The 15,364-nt window shown below is 44.0% G+C and overlaps 1 protein-coding gene across 2 annotated transcripts in view; it reads right to left on the bottom strand.

Annotated features, from left to right (window-relative positions):
* Window positions 1-263: 263 nt before the first annotated feature.
* The window catches only part of LOC138844409 (uncharacterized), a 31,466-nt gene continuing 16,365 nt past the window's right edge, over window positions 264-15,364 (bottom strand). Inside the window, exons 3-4 of one of the 2 annotated variants that reach the window (XR_011380199.1) lie at window positions 14,073-14,304; window positions 264-5,325 (exon numbers count right to left, since the gene is read on the bottom strand). The gene's annotated coding sequence lies outside the window, so the exon portion shown is untranslated. Of the gene's footprint in view, window positions 5,326-12,433; window positions 12,906-14,072; window positions 14,305-15,364 lie in introns of those variants that run through there. The other variant, XM_070052711.1, reaches the window with a different exon arrangement.

Raw genomic sequence — 15,364 nt, 5'->3', positions numbered from 1 at the left:
TTTTGTTTGTAATGTCATGTACTACCCTGCTGTTCAAAGTAAAAATGTAAACTTCTGAAAGGTTTTGCCAAATTGTTCATCAAAAGGTCTTACCAATTCCCACTAGCAGTATACAAAAATGTCTTTCTTTATATTTTAACCAATACTAAAAACTTTAATATTTACCAATTTTAATTTTAATCTTAATCTTTGCCAAATGATTAGGTAAAAAAGTTATCTTTTAATTTGCATTCTTTGTTTACTAGAGAAATGGTCTGGTTTTATTGCTTTTTGCTGTCTGTATTTCTTCTTTCATATAAATTATCTTTTGCATATAAAATTTCAGGGCTTATGGATCCAAGGTCAGAGGCAGGAGAATGGAGCACGAGGTAATAGAAACTTTTCAGAGTGAAAAGGAATGGTTCTGTGCAGTAAACAAGACAAAATTGACTCTGGAGATGTTATTATTTTAATTTTATTAAGGTTCTTGTCACCCCAATAATTGAAAGGCAACTGCAGATAGAATATTAGATTTTGACAGGCTATCAAATTAAATTTTGTTTTCTCTGTGTGAAACTTAGAAATAATATAATACAGAATTTGAAAGGCACTTAAAAATAGCATTTACATAATTAGATTTTATGAGTACATCTGCAAATAACCACATCAGCCTTGTCCATTTTTTCCAGTGATCTCAAAATAATGTCCAATATTATTTTTATGTCTTGTAATGAAAAAAGCTGAAACTGCAGGAAGATAAATAAGCCTTGCAAGGTCACAGCAAGTCAATATGAAGGTCAAGAGTAAAATTAATTTTCTTTCTGTCATTATGGCCCAAAGTCTCCATACCCCCTGTGAGTTTTTTTTTATTTATTAGGAATTTAAGTGTTTCCAAGATGAAAGCCTTCAGCCCAAGAATTGTTAGTTAAAACACAAACAAAAACATGAGCGCTGCAAGTTTCTAAAGTGTTGAAAGCAAAGTGTTTTAATGCTAAAATCCTTGACATTTAAAAGGCTCGGCAGCCAAGCCTACTGAAAGCCAACTAACATGCAAATTATAACAATTTATTTCTCTCAGGCCTTGGCAGGCTTCTTCTGGTGCCAGAAGTAGAGTGAGATATTTGAGATTCAAACCCTTTGGAAACTTGTATAAATTAGAGCTAGATTCCTGGTGGAAAAATATCCTTAAATCCGCTTTCCTCTTCCTTCCCCTCCCTGACTGGACTTCGTGAGCCATTTTTGGGTCAGTGTAGAGGGTTCAGCTGTGAGAAGCATCCATTCAGTTGCTCAGGTTGCCGATTGCAGCCTAGCGCTGCAGCTTGGGGAATCCTGTGTCTTCCTCCTCTGTTGGCATCCTTCTTCCTATGTTGTCTTTTTTTTTTTTTTAAAGAAAATTTATTTTTCCCTTTGTTTTTAAAATATTTGTTTAATTCATTAAAATATTTTAAAGGGAATGGAGAGAAGGAGAGAGAGAGTGAGTTTCATTCACTTCTGTAGTTCCTGAATGCTACAACCATAAGGTCTGGACCAATCCAGGACCAGGAGCTGGGAACTTCAGCTGGGTCTCCCACGTGAGAGGCGGAGACTTGGTGCTTGAGCCAGCCCTTGCTACCTCTTTTGTGCTCTAGCAGGAAGCTGAATCAGAAGCAAAGGCAGAGGCAGGACTCAATCCCAGGTACTCCAGTATGGAACGTGAGCAAACCAAATGGTGGCTTAACCCACTGCCCCACAGCACCCAGCCCCATGCATTGTTTACACACAGTTTTCTTCTCAGTCTTTAAAGAGGGAGGATGAGAGGCAATGGACTGATGCCAACTGTGGTCTCCAACTCCAGCTCCCATTTTGGAATCCTGTTCTTTGCTTGAAAACAACTACTTAAGCACCTTGGGCATTTGGGGGGCAGGAAAATGTTGAGTTCTTTCAAGGAAGTTAGCCCTATTGGTGTGGAAGTCAAAACTGTGCTACAGGCCGGCGCAGCGGCTCACTAGGCTAATCCTCCGCCTTGCGGCGCTGGCACACCGGGTTCTAGTCCTGGTCGGGGCACCGGATTCTGTCCCGGTTGCCCCTCTTCCAAGCCAGCTCTCTGCTGTGGCCAGGGAGTGCAGTGGAGGATGGCCCAAGTGCTTGGACCCTGCACCCCATGGGAGACCAGGAGAAGCACCTGGCTCCTGCCATCAGATCAGCGCGGTGCACCGGCCTCAGTGCGCTGGCCACGGTGGCCATTGGAGGGTGAACCAATGGTAAAGGAAGACCTTTCTCTCTGTCTCTCTCTCTCACTGTCCACTCTGCCTGTCAACAAAACAAAACAAAACAAAACAAAAACCTGTGCTACGGAGTTCTCTTTGTTTTGCCGCCCCTCCTCCAGCACCAGGTGAATTTGCTGGAGGACAATGCAGATTTGCAGTGGCTAGGAAAGCCCGGCCCATTCCATTTCACAGCCTATCTCCTCCCTTCACCATCTCAAACTCAGGGTTTTGGGAGACTCGGGCATCAATCTAGAGTTAGAACAAAACAAGAGAGCTGGAAACCATCTTGGAAAACGAACAACTCTGTAGGGGTAGAGAAATCTTTTCTCATCCATCACTAGGTTCCTGACTGAGGCCCCTGTAACAAAAGGCAGATTAGCAAGAGAGCAGCATGCTGATGTATGTAATAACAATTTTATGTGACATGGGAGACTTCAGAAATAAAGACTTAAAGAAATAGGGAAGCCTGTGTATTTTCGTGCTTATGTTTGATGGAGAGTGGTCGGCTGTGCGGAAGTGCAATTGGACAGAGGGGTCTGATCAACTAGCAATAAACTGCAGGGAACCTTATCAAGCCCTGCTGGATTGGAGTCTTCTCTATTTCCTGTGTCCTCTGGGATAAGGACTCTCTTTTCCTTGGGGGATACAGTGAGCACATCTACAATGAAAGTTTGATATGTGCATCAGGAAGAAGGTTGGGTGGAAGGTGGGAGAAGCCTTCTGTCTTCTGCTGTTGCCTTAAATGCCAGGGTCCCATCCTGTGGGATGGCATACCCTGAGCCGCATCAACAGTGTAGTTTTGACATCAAGGAAAACAAAAAACAAGACATAAGGCCGGTGCCGCGGCTCACTAGGCTAATTCTCCACCTTGCGGCGCCCACACACCGGGTTCTAGTCCCATTCGGGGCACCGGATTCTGTCCCGGTTGCCCCTCTTCCAGGCCAGCTCTCTGCTGTGGCCGGGGAGTGCAGTGGAGGATGGCCCAAGTACTTGGGCCCTGTACCCCATGGGAGACCAGGATAAGCACCTGGCTCCCGGCTTTGGATCAGCGTGGTGCGCTGGCCGCAGCGTGCCAGCCGCAGCAGCCATTGGAGGGTGAACCAACGGTAAAGGAAGACCTTTCTCTCTCTCTCTCTCTCTCTCTCTCACTGTCCACTCTGCCTGCCAAAATAAATAAATAAATAAATAAAAATAAAAATAAAACCCTGGGCATGAGATCTTGACCCTGAATTTCTCGCTTCCCCCTTCTTTCCTATGGAGGTCATGTGGGATCCTGACAACAAGGCAGCTCCTAGTGAAACTCCCCAGCGATGAAGAAGTCACTAGTGATGGAAAACCCTCAGCCAGTGGCGGTCTGCCTCAGCTCTGTGTCTCCCAGGCTGTAATCCATGCTGAAGCAGTAGTCAGCTTCCAGCTGTCCGCCTCGCCCACTGCTCCCTCATGGTCTATTTTAATAAACCTAACCCTGCTTGCGCCTCTCTCTGTTCTACTGCTGGCGATGGCCCCAGTGGTTGGCTCACGCCACACTCCCACCCTCCTTCTCTTGAGCACCTGTTGTATGCTCACATGCTTTGAGAATGTAGCAATGAAAAAAAAAAAAACCTTTTTTTTTTTTTTTGACTCTGAGAAACTTGAACCAGTGGGAGGGAGAGGCAGAAAAGACTTCCGATATTGGCAAGTGCCATTAAGACACAGAAAGGAAGCGAAGGACTAAACGCCTCAATAGGAAGCAGCTTCAGAGAAGAGAATCCCTAAATAGGTGCTGGTTGAGCTGAAACCTCAAGGAAGAAAAGGAGCCAGCTAAGAAGACAAGCTGAGGGAAGCTGGAGAGAGCTCACGCTGTTCGTACCGCAGAATCGGAGCCAAACAAGAAGCTGATGTGTTTGAGGAGGAGGGCACGGCGGCTAAGGCAGAACACGGAGGGAGGCATGGCAGGAGCCTGGAGCTGGAGGCAGCAGCTAGGCCATGCCAAGCCTACTGGGCTACAGTCACAGTTCGGATCCTATTCTAAGAGTGACGGGAGGCTGTTGACGGCTTCAAAGCAAGCAGGAAGCGATTCAGGCTTTCAGAAGCTCTTTCTACCCGTTCTTTGCAGAGTGGAAGCAGGGGGCTTGGTTAGAAAGTGATTGCTTAGGAGGCCACGAAAAGCTGGTGACTTTATTCAACGGGTGGCAGTGGAGGTGACAAAAAGAAGGTTGCAGATAGATTTCGTGGAGAGCTCTGACGTGACTTGCTCCTGCATTAGTGATGGGGTGAGGGGTGGGGGCAGGCCAGGATGGCTGGGAGGGATTTGGGGCTCAAGCATCCGGCCTGGGTAGTGCTGACATTTACTGAGGTAAGGACATTCAAGGGTGGGAACGGTCTTCCATTTCTTACCTCTGAAGCACCTGGAGCTGGCTGAGTGCCGAGCAAGCAGTGAGATACGTAAATCCAGAGCACACGTGGGGTCTCTTGGCGGGAGAGAGCGGGGGCATTTAAAGCCACAGGAAACGACAGGGAGGAGCCCAAGTCCTTGATGTTGTGACATTTACCTACCAGGCGGCACCAAAGAGGCCGGCAAGGCATTTGGGCAGTAAAGGAGGAAGACATTCGAGGAAAGTTTTAAGAAGCGATCAACTGTGTTGAAAGTTGAGAGAATGAGCACGTAGGTGACTTTGAGTAAATCACTTCGTCTGTCTAAACCAAATTTGTCTCCTCATCTGTAAATTGCGGACAGAAATAGCACTGCATTTACAGTGTCATTGGGAGTATTAAAAAGCACAATGTATGTGATGTTCTGTGGGTCTGGCATGCAATAAGTGCTAAATGGTAGCTATTATTAGTCTATTGCTGCTGAGTTCTGAAATCTATAAGCAGAAATATAAACACAGGGGGAAGTACATACATTTACCAGAAAAGTTCTGAATAACAGATATTCCATTTTATCACATCTTGCAAATCATTCTTTAATGTTCCTTTTAGTCTTTCTGTCTTTTTAGCTCTTCCAGAGTCAGGGCTTAAGATATGAGAATTCCTTATTCTCTGGATAGTCAAAAGTTGCTATGACAACTGGCTGCAAATGAAAGTCCTCTGCTTTATTTATTTATCCGAGGGTGATGTGCTGCAGAAAGAGGGACATACGATTGTCACAGACGTTGCCTTACAAGCTTTAGAGAGAGGACATGCCAGGGTTGTGTTCACTCCCATACTGTAAGTTCCCTTTATTATTTAGATATAATTTAGCATCCTTTTTCCGCAAAGTATTTCCATAAATATTCAGACATGTAAAATTGAAGCCATTTAAAGAAAATAAATCAGGGGGCTGGCGCCGTGGCTCACTTGGCTAATCCTCCGCCTGCAGCGCCAGCACCCTGAGTTCTAGTCCCGGTTGGGGCGCCAGATTCTGTCCTGGTTGCCCCTCTTCCAGGCCAGCTCTCTGCTGTGGCCAGGGAGTGCAATGGAGGATGGCCCAAGTCCTTGGGCCCAGCACCTGCATGGGAGACCAGGAGAAGCACCTGGCTCCTGGCTTTGGATCGGCGCAGCGCGCTGGCCGTAGCAGCCATTTGGGGGGTGAACCAACGGAAAAGGAAGACTTTGTCTCTGTCTCTCTAACTTTGCCTGTCCAAAAAAAAAGAAAAAAAAAAAAGAAAAAGAAAAAAAAAAGAAAGAAAGAAAGAAATAAAAGAAATCAGGGGCCGACTTTTTGGCACAGCGGGTTAAGCCTCTGCCTGCAGTGCCAGTATCCCATATGAGCGCCGGCTATTCCACCTACAATCCAGCTCTCTGCTAATGCACCTGGGAAAGCAGCAGAGGATGGCCCAAGTGCTTAGGCTCCTGCACCCATGTGGGAGACCCACATGAAGCTCCTGGCTCCTGGCTTTGGCCTGGCCCAGCTCTGACATTTGTAGCCATTTGGGGAGTGAAGCAGCGGATGGAAGACCTTTCTGTCTTTCCCCACCCCTACCCCCTACCCCATAACTCTGCCTTTCAAAAAAATAAAATAAATCTTAAAAAAATAATCAGAAGATTGAATACTATTTGGAAGAAAAGAACATACAGTAGTGTATAACAAAATAGAATTATTCATATTGTGCAATAAATTTGACTCAAGTGGTTTAGAATTTAAAAAAAATAAAAACATAATGGTTTAAGGAATTCTCAGAAGTCTGCTTTAAAGGTCACAGATAAGTTCATTAGGAAAGAGAGTCTTTTAAGCTGATATATATGTTTCTACTCTGCAACAGAAAGAGGCCATCATCTGCATACAATTTTAGAGTTTATGAAAAATTCTAAAGCTTACAGAAGTGGTATTATAAATGTTCTAATTTTTTGGTCCCAAAACCACACAACAGAATATCACAGATAGCGAACTTGAATCACTGATATTTTTCCAACATACAAAACATTTCTTTATTGATAGCCAAAAAATATAACCATTTCATGAATCTTTTAATGCCCTTCTCTTACTACTACACCAAAAGATAACTTCCGTAGTTGCAATTTTCAAAAATCATGTGCAACTTAACATTCACAAAAGTACATAAAATTTGTAGATAAATAAAAAAATCTGTGAAACTAACATCCATGGAACCATCCCCAAACTCAAGAAATGGACACCCTGGAATGCTAGAATAACAGTCTTCAAACTTTGTGTTCTCAGGACTCTTTAAATTTTTTTTTTAATTTTTATTTATTTATTTGAAAGGCAGAGTTATAGAGAGGAAGAGGCAAAGAGAGAGAGAGAGAGAGATCTTCCCTGGAGCTAGGCCTTTTCAAAGCCAGGAGCCAGGAGCTTCTTCTGGGTCCCCATGTGGGTGCAGGGCCCAAGGACTTGGGCCATCTTCTGCAGCTTTCCCAGGCCATAGCAGTAGCTGGATTAGAAGTGGAGCAGCCGGGACTCAAACTGGTGCCCATATGGGATGCTGGCACTGTAGGCGGTGGCTTTACCCGCTATGCCACAGTGCCAACCCCCATATATTGTGTTTTCATTTTCATTCCTTTCAAGGAATTTTTTAAATTTCTCTTCTGATTTCTTCTATGACTCACTGTTCATTCAGGAGCGTGTTTTTCAGTCTCCATGTATTTTTATATTTTCTAGAGTTTCTTTTATTGTTTATTTCCAGTTTCACTGCATTGTGGTCAGAAAAGATACATGCTATGTTTTCAGTTGTTAAAAATTTCTTGAGACTTATTTTGTGGCCTACTGTATGGTCTATGCCAGAGAAAGTTCCATGTGCTGATGAGATGAATGTGTGTTCTGCAGCTGTGGGATGAAATGTTCCATAGATACCTATTAGGCCCATTTGGCCTACAATGTCCATTAGCTCTGCTGTTTATTGATTTTTTTTTTTTGTCTGGTTAATCTGTCCATTGATGAAAGTAGGATGTTGAAGTTCCCATTATTACGGTATTGTAGCTTATGTCTCCCTTTAGATCCATTAACATTTGAGTTACAAAACTGGGTGCCCTAGAATTGGTGCATAAATTTACCATAGTCAAATCTTCTTATTGAATTGATCCCTCAATCATTACATATTGACCTTCTTTGTCTCTTTTAACAGTTTTACAGTTTGTTTGCTATGAGTATAGGTACTCCTGATCACTTTTTTTTTTTTTTTTTTTGACAGGCAGAATGGTCAGTGAGAGAGAGAGACAGAGAGAAAGGTCTTCCTTTGCCATTGGTTCACCCTCCAATGGCCGCCACGGCCGGTGCCCTGCAGCCGGCGCACTGCGCTGATCCGATGGCAAGAGCCAGGTACTTATCCTGGTCTCCCATGTGGTGCAGGGCCCAAGCACTTGGGCCATCCTCCACTGCACTCCCTGGCCACAGCAGAGAGCTGGCCTGGAAGAGGGGCAACCGGGACAGAATCTGGTGCCCCGACCTGGACTAGAACCTGGTGTGCCGGCGCAGCAAGGCGGAGGATTAGCCTAGTGAGCCATGGTGCCGGCCGCCCTGATCACTTTTGATTTCTGTTTGCATGGGATAGCTTTTTCCACCCTTTCACTTTCCAACTGTGTCTATATTGGAGAAGCATATTTCTTGCAGTCAGCTATAGATGGGGCTGGTATGTTTTTTAAAAATCCATTCAGCCAGTCTATATCTTTTAATTGGAGAATTAAGTTCATTTATATTCATTAGTAATTAATGGCTTGGTTTTATGATTTTTCCATAAATATGCCTATTGTGTCCTTTGCCTCTCCTGTGTTTGTTTGCTGGGAGGTTTTCTACCTTCACATCCTTTTCCCATGCTTGTCTTTCTGTTTCTTTGTGTGGTGCATCCTCAAGTGTCGTTTGTAAGGTTGGCTGGGTGGTGACAAGTTGTTTCTTGGGAGGTCTTTATTTCACTCACTGGGTAAAGTATTTTAGATTGACAGTTTTTTTTTTTTTCTTTTAGGACTTAGACTATATCTCTCCATTGTGTCCTGGCCTCTAGGGTTTCTGTGGAGAAATCTGCTGTACATCTGATGGGAGTTCCTTTAAATGTGATCTGGCATTTCTCTTTTGCAAATTTTAGGGTATTCTCTTATATTTTACGTTTGAAATTTTGACTGTGATGTGTCCTGGTGAAAATCTTTCTGATCATGCCTATTTGGGGTTCTATGCACTTTCTATATTTTGATGTCCACATTTTCTTCTCCAAGTTGGGGAAATCTCCTGCTGCGTTTTCACTGAATAGTTTTCTAAGCCACTCTTTTTTCTGTACCTTCAGGAACTTCTAAGTCTCATATATTTGGTCATTTGATGGTATTTCATAGATTGCACTGTTTTCCATCTTTCTAATTTTTTCTGTTGTTTTTGTCTGACTGATATATTTCATAAGTTCTGTCTTCTAGATCGTATATTCTTTCTGCTGCCTTACCAAGTCCGTTAAGGCTTTCCATGGTATTTTTTGACTTATTGAATACTTAATTTCTAATGTTTATTTTTTGGTACCTCTGTAGAATTTCTCATCCATGTCATGTACTGATTTCTTTCTTATTTCATTGAAAGGTTCCTCTGTGTTTTTAAGTCACCTTATAATTGTTCTTTTGAGTTTTTTTTTTTCAGGCATTTTGTCAATCTCCCCTTCTTCACAGCCCAGTATTAACATATTATTGCCTCATTCAGGGAGAGTCATTGGCTTCCTGGTTCATGTTTCTACAATGATTTTTGGACATCTGGGGGATCTGTTGTTATTATCTCCTATGGAGGATTTGTTTTGTTTTGTTTTTCTTTTTTTAGTCAAAGGCATTATTCCTGGAAATGTGCTTCTGGAGGCCAGTGCTGTGGTACAGTGGGTTAAAGCCCTGGCCTGCAGCACTGGCATCCCATATGGGCACAGTTCTAGTCCTGGCTGCTCTACTTCCAATCCAGCTCTCTGCTATGGCCTGGGAAAGCAGCAGAAGATGACCCAAGTCCTTGGGCCCCTGTACCCACATGGGAGACCCAGAAGAAGCTTCTGGCTCCTGGCTTTGGATCAGCTCAGCTCTGGCCATTGCAGTCATTTGGGGAGTGAACCAGCAGATGGAAGACCTCTCTCTCTCTCTCTCTCATGCACACGTGCGCTCTCTCACTTTGCCTCTCTATAACTATGTCAAATAAATAAATCTTTAAAAAAATAGAATGTGCTTTTGGGGCTCAGTGGAGTGCCTCAGGGTTATAATTCATTTTCAGGAGTGTATGCTGGGTGGGACTCAGGAGCTTTGGCCATGGTTTCTGTATGGGGCAATAATCCAGAGTGACACGCAAATTAGGCATGCTGGAGCAGCTCTGGCGACAGTCGTGGGGGAAGAGGATGTTAGAGCCGGTTTGTGTTCATAGTCCCAGCCCTTCTCTGCGCCTATGTGAGCTCACAGGGCCAGTGGAGTTCATCTGCTCAGACACACACACTGTTGAGAACCCTGACACCTCCAGTGTACAGGGAGCTCTGTCTCTGCATCCAGACTGGGTGTTTGCACAGGATCCTAGTCACAACCTGCAGCCTCTCAGCTCCATGGCCTATGCCCAGAACTCCCACAGTCACAGGATGGAGGGGTCCTGCTGGCTACCCTGCACTCCGCCCCATCCCATCCCTGCCGTGGCCATCTCTGTCAGCAGGGGCCTGCCTGCTGCTCCCCGAATCAGGATAAAATTCAGCTGCAAACTCCATCATAGCAAATTAAGCCTGAGCTCCGGAGAGGGGCGAGGTGGGAGGCAACATGGCCTTCCTTCATGGGACAAAGTAGTCACCGAGACCCCCACCAACTCTGCAGGCCAGACTCAAAGCCAGTGGGGACTGTGGAATTCGCCCTTAAATATAGCTGTCAGTGGTGGGGGCAGCAGCAGCTTCCTCTCACCTTACACTGGCAGGATGGCGCTTCCCAGCCAGGAGCCCGCGGAGTGGCTGGTGCAGCCGGTGGTAGTGGATCTGTCTTCTCCCCTTGCTGCCCATGGAGTCTGTTCCTTTCTGTCCATTCTCCACCGAACATTTCTCTCAATCAGCCCCTGGGATTTTTGGATTTGGGATTTTTAATTCATTCCAATCATGATTCATTACAATGCTTAAATTATCTTGTCTTTGGCCAGATGGAGCTTTTTTGGAATCAGCTATCGAGTTCTTCTGAAACAAGCGTAACAGTGTCTGGTGAGTTCCTTACTTTCAAGTAAAAGATATTTCAAGCTCATCTTACATGTTTCCTGCCCTAATCCTAGAGTCAACTACTTCTCAAAGGAGCCTGGGTTCCTTTTATTGGGAAATGGTTTTAGAGACCATAACCTAGGTGGTACAGAGAATCATTGCTACAGTACTGATTATTATCCCTCTTCCTTTTCAATGGGAAGAGCTAGGAAATGCTTACTTTAAAAGAGAAAAGTAGATATTTAGAACACACTAATGCTTTCAGTTTAAATGGAAGGCTACAAGAATTTTATTTTGATTTTTTTATTTGTGTATCTTTGCTCTTACATTGACATTCTTGGTTCCTTCATGATAACATAATACTTTTATTTCATTTATTCACGTAAAACAGTTTCAAAATAGTACTAGTATTAATAAAAGGTAACTGAATAAAATTCAAGTTTATAGTATTTCTCCCTTCCATTCTTATATTAAAAAGAACTACTGTATACTATGTTTTATACCTTGCTTTTAACCTTTTTGATTTAATAATATAATCCCAGAATTGTCCCACAACAGTATTTAAAGATAATAATCCTTTTACACAGCTGCGTATTATTCCATTGTATGGATCAATTACAATGTGTTCAAAACAATCATTAATGAACATTTGGACTGAAAGATGTCTTATATTACAAATATTTCTGTAATGAATATCTTTGTATATTAATTGTGTATTTTTTTATCATACTCTCTTTGGGGTAGATTTATAGGAGTAACATTTTAGGTCAAAGGTAAATGACTTTTTAATTTTGCTAGTTTTTGCTGAATTCCCCCTGTAGAAAAATAGCATTTTGTATGCCTGCCAACATGTGTGAAAATTCCACCTTTTAAAACGAATAGCATTGGACTTTAGAGAAAACCACATGCAAAGTAACACTGTTGGCATTTTCCTTTATATTTTCATTTTGAAATATTAAGGAGATATATTCATAGATATATGTATATTTTTGTGTCTGTATATAATGAAACAGGCATATTATTTTGATGACTCAATTATTAGGGCATTGTTGCTGCAAGTGATGTAATTTTTCAAATTTGCAAAAACAACTGGTAATGTTTAAATAACTACAATTTTCTCTTGATTAACATGGCATTTTCCAGTTCTGGAAAATTTAGTATCTGTTATAACCGCACTAAATTTTTGTTTATACTTGAACTAGATTAGGTTTTATGGAACAGATGTTTGGCATAGTGTTTAAGAATGCTGCTTGTGGAACCAGCATGTTGGCATAGACGGTAAAGCTACTGACCACAACAAAAGCATCCCATTTAGGAACAAGTTCAAGTCCGGCTGCTCCACCTCCAACCCAGCACCCTGCTAATGGTCTGGGAAAAGCAATGGAAGATGGCCCAAGTACTAGGGCCCCTGCTACACATATAGGAAACCTACAAGAAGCTTCTGGCTCCTGGCTTTAGCCTGACCCAGTGCCAGACCTTGTAGCCATGTGGGGAGTGAACCAGCAGATATTTCTCCACCCCCTGCCCTGCCCTGTTAGTCTTTCTAATAAATATATATATATAAAGAATGCGGCTTGGGATGCCTGCATCCAATATGGAGTTCCTGGGTTCAAGTCCTGGCTCCACTCCCAATTTTTTTTTTTTTTAAGACTGTTTATTTTAGAGGTAGAGTTACAGAGAGAGAAAAAGACCTTTCATCTACTGTTCACTCCCCAAATGGCCACAATGGCCAGGGCTGGACCAGGCCAAAGTCAGGGGCCTCAAACTCCTTATTGATCTCCCAACCAGGGGCCCAAGTAATTAGGCCATCTTCTGCTGGTTTCCCAGGCACAAGAGCAGGGAATTAGATGGGAAATGGAGCAGCCAGGACTCAAACAGGCACTCATATGGGATGCTGGCATCACAGTTGGCAGATTAACCCACTGCACCACAATGCTGGCCCCTCCACTCCCAATTCTAACCCAAAATGTGCACCTTTTGAGGCAGCAGGGGTGATGTCTCAAGCAGTTGAGTCCTTGTGGGAGACCCGGATTGAGTTTCTAGCTCCCACGCATCCCAGCAGATGAGAGATCTCTTTTTTATATATCTCATTCTGTCTCTGCCTCTTAAATAAATAAAATAAAAAACAGATTAGATTTTAGATACAAATAATTGTAAAGTTTTAAAAAAAATGGGTTATTTATTTGAAAGGCAAAGTTTAGAGATAGTGAGGAAGAGACAGAGAGAGATCTTTGACTTGCTGGTTTACTTCCCAAATGGCTGCAAAACTGCACAGGGCTTGGCCAGGCTGAAGCCAGAAGCCTGGAACTCTATTCAGGTCTCCCACATAGGAGGCAGGGGCCCAAGGACTTGGGCCATCTTCTGCTGCTTTCCCTCATGCATTAGCAGGGATCTGGATCAGAAGCAGAACAGCTGGGACTTGAATTGGCAACCATATGGGATGCCGGCGACTTAACCCACTGTCCTGCAATACTTGCCCCAATTTTTTTTTTTTTTAACAGGCAGAGTGGACAGTGAGAGAGAGAGACAGAGAGAAAGGTCTTCCTTTGCCATTGGTTCACCCTCCAATGGCTGCCACGGCCGGCGCCCTGCGGCCGGCGCACTGCGCTGATCCGATGGCAAGAGCCAGGTACTTATCCTGGTCTCCCATGTGGTGCAGGGCCCAAGCACTTGGGCCATCCTCCACTGCACTCCCTGGCCACAGCAGAGAGCTGGCCTGGAAGAGGGGCAACTGGGACAGAATCCAGCGCCCTGACCAGGACTAGAACCCGGTGTGCTGGCGCCGCAAGGCGGAGGATTAGCCTAGTGAGCCGTGGCGCCGGCCCCCAATTTTTTTTTTTTTAACTACAAGTATCTACTTGGAATAGGAATATCGTGGCGGGGGGGGGGGGGGGGTTACTGGGCAATTCTTGGTTAAGTGAGAGTGTCTCTGTGACAGCTCGTTGATAAAGGCAGGAGTCAGGTCCTTCCTGCCCAGTGTGGACTCCACCACGTAGCCTTGTTCTGGGGATTCTGCGCAGGCGTGGCTGAGACTCAGAGCTGCACTGCAGCCTCAGACTCTTCCAGTCACCCTCCCTGCCTGCACAGGAGGAGGCTCTTCCTTCCTACTCTTCTCTCACCTCTTGATCCTTGCCAGTTCCCTCAATACAGCTCTTAAAAAGCCAATTTTGTCTTGGTGTCTCTATTGCAGAAGACACAGACTGACAGCTACTCCTGGGAGAGACCTCAGAAGGTAGAGGTTAAGACAGAGTTTAGGGGATGCATCCCTTACCAGCTGGGTGACAAGGATGACAGCATCCCGAACAGAATGTGGGGCACAGCTTGTCTTTGACCCAAGGGGAGGCTCAAGTGCTGAAGATTCCTCAGGTGGCGACATGGGATAAAGTTCCCAGTGTGGTGGACATCCTTGCCTGTGTCATGATTTGGACATGTGAAAACTGTAGGGAGCAGTGCTTTTCCTGGACAGTGGTGTTGGCTGGTTATTCCTGAGCTATATTGCTGCCCTGCAGAGAAAGGAGAAACAGTTAAAGCCTAAGTGTGAGAAGCAAAAGCTTCTCTTGGAGTTTACACAAAACTGGTACAAGTTGGCTATTCTACCTATTAGAGGCACCTATTAAGAGTGCTACTTAAGAGCTGGTGTAATGGGTTATGCTGCCATCTGCAATGCCAGCATCCCACATGGGTACTGGTTCTTGTCCCGCCTGCTCCACTTCTGATCCAGCTCCCTGCTAATGTGCCTGGGAAAGCAGCAGAAGATAGCTCATTTGCTTGCATTCTGCACCAATGTGGGAAACTTGAAAGCAGCTCCAGGCTTCAGCCTGGCCCAGACCTGGCTGTTGTAGCCACTTGGGGAGTAAATCAGTGAATGGAAGATTCTCTCTCTCTTGCGCTCGCTTGCTTGCTCTCTCTCTCTCTGCCTTTCAAATAAATGAAATCTTGTTTTTAAAAAAGAAGCAGCTACTGGTCAAGTAAATAAAGAAATACAGCATTTGTTAATAGTGAAATGATGATTTCAAACAAAAAAATGTGAAATGTGAAAAATTGCTTACAACTCAGGCACAGGATTGCAGCCAATCAGCTGGAAATACGGTTAGGTGTGATGCTAACATGTGAACCAAAATTAAGTTAACAATGTGTTGGGGACCCACTGAATAAGAAGTCAGTGAGGTAGATTTGTGATAAGATTATTGATCCTGTAGGCCAAGTGGAGCCATTTCTGTTAAATTCTAAGGCAGTCCTTCCTGAGAACATAAAATTTAAAAGATGTGATGATGTTTCCTTGAGACTTCCAAAATGGCTTTAAGGAAAAATGTGTTGCAACTTAGTCAGCAATATAAATACTCAGGCAGCCTGAGAAGTCCATTCATCTTGTTTTCCATGCTGGATCTCAGTTCCCAAGCCTCATCTCCTGAAACTCGTGATTGTGTCCAACTTTAACCCAACTGCAAAAAAAAAAAAAGAGTTGTGTGTGTGTGTGTGGGGGGGGGGGTACATCGAAAGGGTCACCTTGGCATGTCTCAGATATTATTGTTTACATCATCTTGTTTTCTTGCTTTACAAAGA

This window comes from Oryctolagus cuniculus, chromosome 11 (genome assembly GCF_964237555.1).
Source record: "Oryctolagus cuniculus chromosome 11, mOryCun1.1, whole genome shotgun sequence".
In the NCBI taxonomy this organism is placed as follows: domain Eukaryota; kingdom Metazoa; phylum Chordata; class Mammalia; order Lagomorpha; family Leporidae; genus Oryctolagus; species Oryctolagus cuniculus.
This window is presented reverse-complemented; position numbering and strand designations above follow the sequence as displayed.